Genomic DNA, 6,926 nt, shown 5'->3' on the forward strand with positions numbered 1-6,926 from the left:
TCTGATTTATACATAATACAATTATTTCAACAAATGGTATATCAAATGGGTATACTCAGAGCATATGATTTCATCCACACTGTGTTTTGTGCTTACTGGAAAAAAAGGGGTCAGTTACAGATTAGACAACTGTAGTCACCTGCCACATCATTGATGTAACCCTATCTGCTCTTTTATGCCCGTTTTGCTTAGCAGCAGAGGATGGAGACAATTCAATTCTGTCATTATACTGAAACCTTACCTTCTGACTCCTGTCAGTCCTTCATTTAAAGGTTCGATATTGCATAGATTATGATTCCCATGACTTTTTTAGTATATAGCAGGTCAAGGTGCTATTAGAATACTGTTAAAGTATCAAAACAGGGAAATGCACACAAATTAGAAACTGTGCCTTTAAACAAGCCATCAGGACTGTTTTGATGTCACAACTATACTATATTATGTTAGAAAGTGCAGCTAGTGTCATTACAGTCATTCCCTGGCTGCTATGATGGTGTAGAGATGCTGAGAGTATACAGGTATATTCAGACGGACAGTTCGAGGAAAATTAAGTGTTTTTTTAGAAACCCAAAATGAAAGTATGAACCTGAAATTAAGAACAATATGTCCCCCTTAATATGAAAGTGGGGGAAAGAAAACAGCAATAAATATTGTAACGTCCCTCAATGATCAGGTGAGACTTTATTTTGCTCTTTATTTTCTAACTGAACACGGCTACTGTGGACCCTCTAACCCTCGTTTTAACTGGTCTTTCCAACTACAGGCTTCCAGCCTCTCCAAAAAAACAACATGTAACTTCACTGACCTGTGGGACATCTCAGTGATTCACTCAAACAGTGACACATTCGAACATTAACATCAACAGTCACTACAGTCCGTTACAATATATACAGAATATTTACTGGCAAAAAAAGAAGGGAAAATCTATTTTCCATTATATAAAAATACCAACAAGGGCGTCACTAGAACGTTCCTGACAGTTTCCCTTCTTGCTTCCTGGAAGCTTGTCAAGATTTGGTCTGTCACAGAAATCAGATGTCCATCATGTGAGCAAACCATACTGTTGTTGCATATAATAAAGGCCGAGAAAATGCCCTTCAGGGCTCAAAAGTAGAAGCACAATAAAAGCGATTTAAAAGTGACTAGATCAGAATTTTTCAGTGTTTGATCATGAAAAGACTTTGCCACAATAGGAAGCTGAATTGGGGAAAAAGGCTTTGGAAAACAATCACATAATGAAACAACAAAAAGACAAACAAACAAACAAACACACACACACGCACTCACACGCACGTACAAAAACACACACACGTACACACGAATATAGTCAGGCTGCAGACACTAGCAAGTATGTTGCTTATTAGGGCTGATTGAAGCTGATTGAGTGTGAGCAAGTGCACTGGCAGGAAGCCAACTGTTTTGGGGAAATTATTAAAATGAGTGGCACATTGCCTATCAGCTTTTCTGGAATACACACACACACACACACACACACATACAACACACTCACACTAACACAAATGCAGTGCTTCTTCTGTGACATGAGGGAGGAGATAGGAGAAGGAACTGATAAAAGCCTGAATTGTGGTGCATTTCAAAGTGAACAATTCCTCATTTTTCATCAAACATTTCATAATTGGGCTTTCTCATTTTAGAGATAAATGACAGATAGTTGCTGGATTTGATTTCACATTGCAAAATGAACTGCTGATATGACAGCAATGAACTAAAAATTTGCTTTATGTGTCATTTTAATACACTGTGCGTGACCAGTTGAAGATGATATAGTGTCACCTGGTTGAACATATTTATGTGTGAGAATGGTGCATGAATGTTGCAGTACAAAGTGCTGGTTTTTACAGAAACATTCTACAACATCTCCTTTCCCCTCTGGTTTGCTTCTTTTTTACTTTCCACCACATTTCTGCAACCCCTCACTTTATGTCTTGACATGAGACAGACTAAGAAAATATAGAGGAAATGAAAGAGACCACCTCCTCACAACAGTGGGAGTGAGCGGCGTCCTCTGTGGGACGAAATGAGATGTCTTTGGTGGTTGCGGAAGCTCTCTGGCATCTGCTCAGTGTTTCGACACGACAGCTAATTCTGTTACAGGAGGTATAAACAATTCTGTTCTTATCGCAAACACAGACGCAGACTGTCGGCCATTGTCGTCATCGTTGTATAACAGTTGGATGCAAAAGACAAGGAAAAGGCAACCGAGAGGAGGGAGAGAAAGAGGGTGTGTAGGATGTGTTGGAAGAACAGAGCACAGTGATACATCACTGATGAATATTTTAGAGGGTCCCGTGTTCTGTGAAGAGGAAGAAAAATGAAGACGTTTTTTTTCCCTATAGTACAGCTGTAGTGAGGGATCTTAAGGAAACCATGAGGACACACACAGAGACTAATTCTCACGGAGGAACAGAGTTTGGAATTCTTTGCTTAATTTTTCAAAATCATTTTTGTACTGTTGTGAAGCAGGAAGCCTGTGAATGTTCTCATGTGTCCAGGTCATCGTTATCCTCAAAGCAATTTCAGTCAAAAGCAACTGGACTTGGTTATCTGTCTAGGAAGACGTTTCACCTCTTATCCAAGACGCTTCATCAGTTCATGTATGAATCTGACCAGGTTGGGACTGGTCCAACTAGCTGGTGTGGAGATCCAGGTATTTAACCTCTCACAAGGCCGATGATGTCACTGACACCCTTTGTGTTCCAAGTGCCAACGGCCGTCGTTAGAGGGAAGTTGGTTTCGACTTCGTTAGTGCTCTTCTGAGTCTTAACGACCGTCGTTGGAGTCACAGGAGGCCTTTTGTGAACAGTTGTTCTTTGAGGTTAGATTGTTGAATCTCCTGGGAAGGGATGAAAGGGCAGCATTGTGAATTGGAGATAAGTGGTGTCTCAGCCCTCCTCCTCTGTTTGGCGATGGTTTCTCTACTTTTACATAGATGGCTTCTTTTACTCCTCTTTCAAACCATCTGTCCTCTCTGTCCAAGATTTGGACATTGTTGTCATCAAAGGAGTGGGCTTTCTCCTTGAGGTGTAAGTGGACAGCGGAGTCCAGGCCTGAGGAGTTAGCACTCCTGTGTTGGGCCATGCGTTTATGCAGTGGTTGTTTTGTTTCTCCAATGTAGAGATCTTTGCATTCCTTGTTGCTCTGGACATCATGCTGAGAGGTGAAACGTCTTCCTAGACAAATAACCCAGTCCAGTTGCTTTTGACTGAAATTGCTTAAAGGATACTGTAGTGAAGGTTGTGCATGTATTGCTCTGTAAGACTACTTTCATCCATTATAGGATTATCACAACCTGTTTTAAATATTTGAAATTCGTCCGGTCCTTCTTCATTATGCCGGATGATGTAGCAGACAAATTCCTATACTGGTGCACAATGTAGCTCTTTTATCACCTGTATGCAGCTCAGACCACTATAGAAGATTTTAAGCCCTATCTCATGCTTAGGGCATCAAACACCAACGCTTTGTGGCGTGCACAAAGCAAGCCACACTATGAGACGTACCCATCTTTCGACTGAAAACCCATCCTCAGCAATATGAGACACTCAGAGCGAGTATTCCAAAAGTAAGAGTGGCAAAGTCTGCAGGCGGATGCGCTGGTGGATGGGCAAAACACAATTTCACCCAGAAGACGTGCGGTTGTGTTCTGTTATTGTCCCGCACTCACTCTACTACTTTACAAACATACTAATTTTAACACCACCCACCATCTTTTTCCTAACTAAGTGTTTTTTTTTGTTTTGTTTTGAATTGAACAGCTGGAGCATTACAGTTTGGCCACCCGGTGCAAGTCAAGTGACACCAAAGTGGTTGTGACAAGTACTAATGGGAACAAATTGTAATCTTGTAGTGAGTTGCTCCCTTGAAGTTATAGCAGGGATGAAATGAAACAGGTTGGCAGGTTCACCAAACTGTCCAATGATTGTGTCAGTCCATGCAATGTCATGTTGGTGTATTTCTTAGCTTTGGTATGGAGAATGTGACCCTACAGTAATATTAGCAATATTAAATAGGTTGCTATATTCATGGCAACAACCCTTTGGCACAGAGATAAAGCCATATTATTTCTTTGCTGTGAAAAAAGCCGGAGATGTCTGGATTATAAAGACTTCTGCCTCAGTCAAACATGATGGCATTTTAACATTCAACTTTCCTTTGATATACTCATCAACGAAATAGTTTTGCAGACAAAGATGACCTTAATACACACAATAAATCAGCACAACAGTATTAGTACATTTAGGATTTTAATATACAGTTTTCAAGATAAAGTTCTTTGATAAACAAAGGTACAGTTTTTTGGCTATATAAAAAGCTATTTAGAAACCAGTGACTAGACTTAGAGACAATAGTGGTTGTGTGCTTACATTATCAGGTATCAAATACAGACACAATTTGCTCAGAGTGAAGAGGATACTCACAAAATTCAGAACAAACGTCTCACTGACTGATTTACAAGAATCACTTCATCAATAGTTTGAACCACGTTACTACACACTGAGCCATTTAGAATGAGCTATTCTCCCAGAAAAAATGCAGAAAAAGAGAATTAGTTTCAGGAGGTCAGTTTACACTTGTCGCATCAATGAAATGGTGGAAAACCAGGCTTAAGCTCACTGAAGTAAATACTAAAAACCGTTGAAGTGATTTAATTGTAGACACTAGGCTGGTGCAAAGGCATATAAACTGAGATCCCTGGACAGGCCCACAATAGCCTGATAGTGATGGTAATAAAAAGAGTTGTCAAACCGGCTGAAGGGCATTGTGTTGCAGTGCTGCTGTGTTCCTGCCCATTTCCTCTATTAACTACAGGCAGTGCCAACCAGGGGCTACATCCACCTGAATCTCTTGGAGCTAATAAACTGTAGTCCATTAAAGCCAAAGGGTTGCTGCTACAGGCCATTGCCGAAAGAACAAACACCTGTTATCCACTATGCATATATTTTTAGTATGACTCGCCATGGGTGCTGTCAAACCTTTTGTGATTTATGTATCGTGATAAAATTCTTCTGCCCATATCGATGGAGCTGAGGGCAAACTGGCCTCCTTGCTGAGAGAGACACCCAGAGATAGTGTGCTACTACCACAAGAGCACGAGAGACAGACAGAGAGAAGGTGTTTGGCAGTGCAGAATCGTATGCAAAAGATTCATTGCAATATACAGTACACCAATGAACATCACACCTGGGTCATCACAGAGTTCATCACATTTTTTTATGAAGTTAAACAAGCAAAATAAAGAGTTTTTAGCGTAATTTTGGTCATCCCCAGATGATCCTCTACACATCTCTGCCATAATGCCGTTCGCATCAAATGTTTAGGCTGTTGAGTTTTAAGCATAACTTTAATTACCTGCACTCTGATAAGTTGCAATAGTGGTTTCAAGCTTGTTTTGACCCAAGTCTGATGGGAAGGATTAAGGAAACAGATTTACAGTACAATACACTTGCAAATTTATACACTGAAAAAACATTTCATTGGTTCTCCTTAAAAACCCAAGTAATGAAACTGCAAAGAGTATTAGAGGTCAAGAAAGTAGGTATTTTTTGTCTAGTAAAACTCATCCATGAGGCCCCACCCCATTTTAGTTTCTGCTTCACCGGTAAAGCTTTCTATTCTTAAACTAAACCTGCAGTTTACAACGATGACAGGGGCACGTTTATCTCTCCGGATGTTTTATAATTATGGACACAATGGGTCCATTTTTTCAGAGTCGGACAAAAGCACAAGCTCTAATTTCTAGCGTGCAGACGTCAATATTACTAGCTGAAATAACAACTAAGCTAACATTGGCAGTGTGAGTTTGTTGGAAAGGCTGTCTTTTGAACTGTTCTGTCTGAGTCATTGTAAAAACAGAGACCTATAAAAGGGTCTTTAGTGTGCATTTGATGACTACATACTTGAGTGTGAGCTGAAAGACTTAGGCTAAAGTTGCATGTCCCAGACATAAAATTAGCATTATCATCAGGCCTGCCATGCCTTGTTATGGTTGTGAAGCAATAAGTGTTTAGTCGTTCCTAGTCTTTCCTGCAATGATTTACACACTTGTAGTATCACTTTATTTTAAGGTTCAGGAATTGTAAAAAAAAAATTGGAAAATGAAAAAGCCACTTTGCATTTTCTGTAAACTTTGCAGTGATTATTTGTACAAATATACAATTCCTCTAATAATTATAGTCCAGCAGTTGTATTTACAATGAAATTATGCAGTATTGGCACTGTTTTGTAATAACACCATCATTTAATAGTATGTTGTAATTACCAAGTAAATGATTGATACTCACTTATTACTGACATCATTAACTATTAGTGATCATATTTCTGTACCAATGTCATACTAAAACTATGTAGATACTAGTTGATGATTGCATTTGTTCAACTCAGTGTTAATTACAAGTCATTGGCTTTTCATTCATCAGTACCTTTAATCACTGAATAATTACTGCACTGTAAATTAAAGAGATACTAAGTAGTATAAGTGCCAAACAGCGGTCACTATTATAAAAGGCAGTATTTATACTCAAAGATTCAGGCAAACGCTCTAAACTGTGTCTATGGCAGCTCAGTAAAACCCTACATTGATTTTCTCCTTCTTTTACCCCACCGTTGTTCATGTATTCCACAGACAACTGTAATCTGTCTTCTTGACCAAAAACATAGTAAGCCGCTCAATTACTTGCGGTTCTAAGTCGAACCCATGGATTTGTTGTTTACAGTGCATTCATCATAAGAGCACCAAAGAAAGTGTACAGTATATATACAGCCCAAAGTGTAAGGCGTAACATAATACAACAGTGTAGTGCAGATACCTATTCAGTACAGTCCATGCTGAGTCCATCCTTTTCAATTATATTCCGCAGTGTTTTATTTTGTCACTCTATTCATATTCACTCTGTTCCATTTAATCT

Source organism: Echiichthys vipera (genome assembly GCF_963691815.1).
Source record: "Echiichthys vipera genome assembly, chromosome: 20".
NCBI classification, from domain to species: Eukaryota; Metazoa; Chordata; class Actinopteri; order Perciformes; family Trachinidae; genus Echiichthys; species Echiichthys vipera.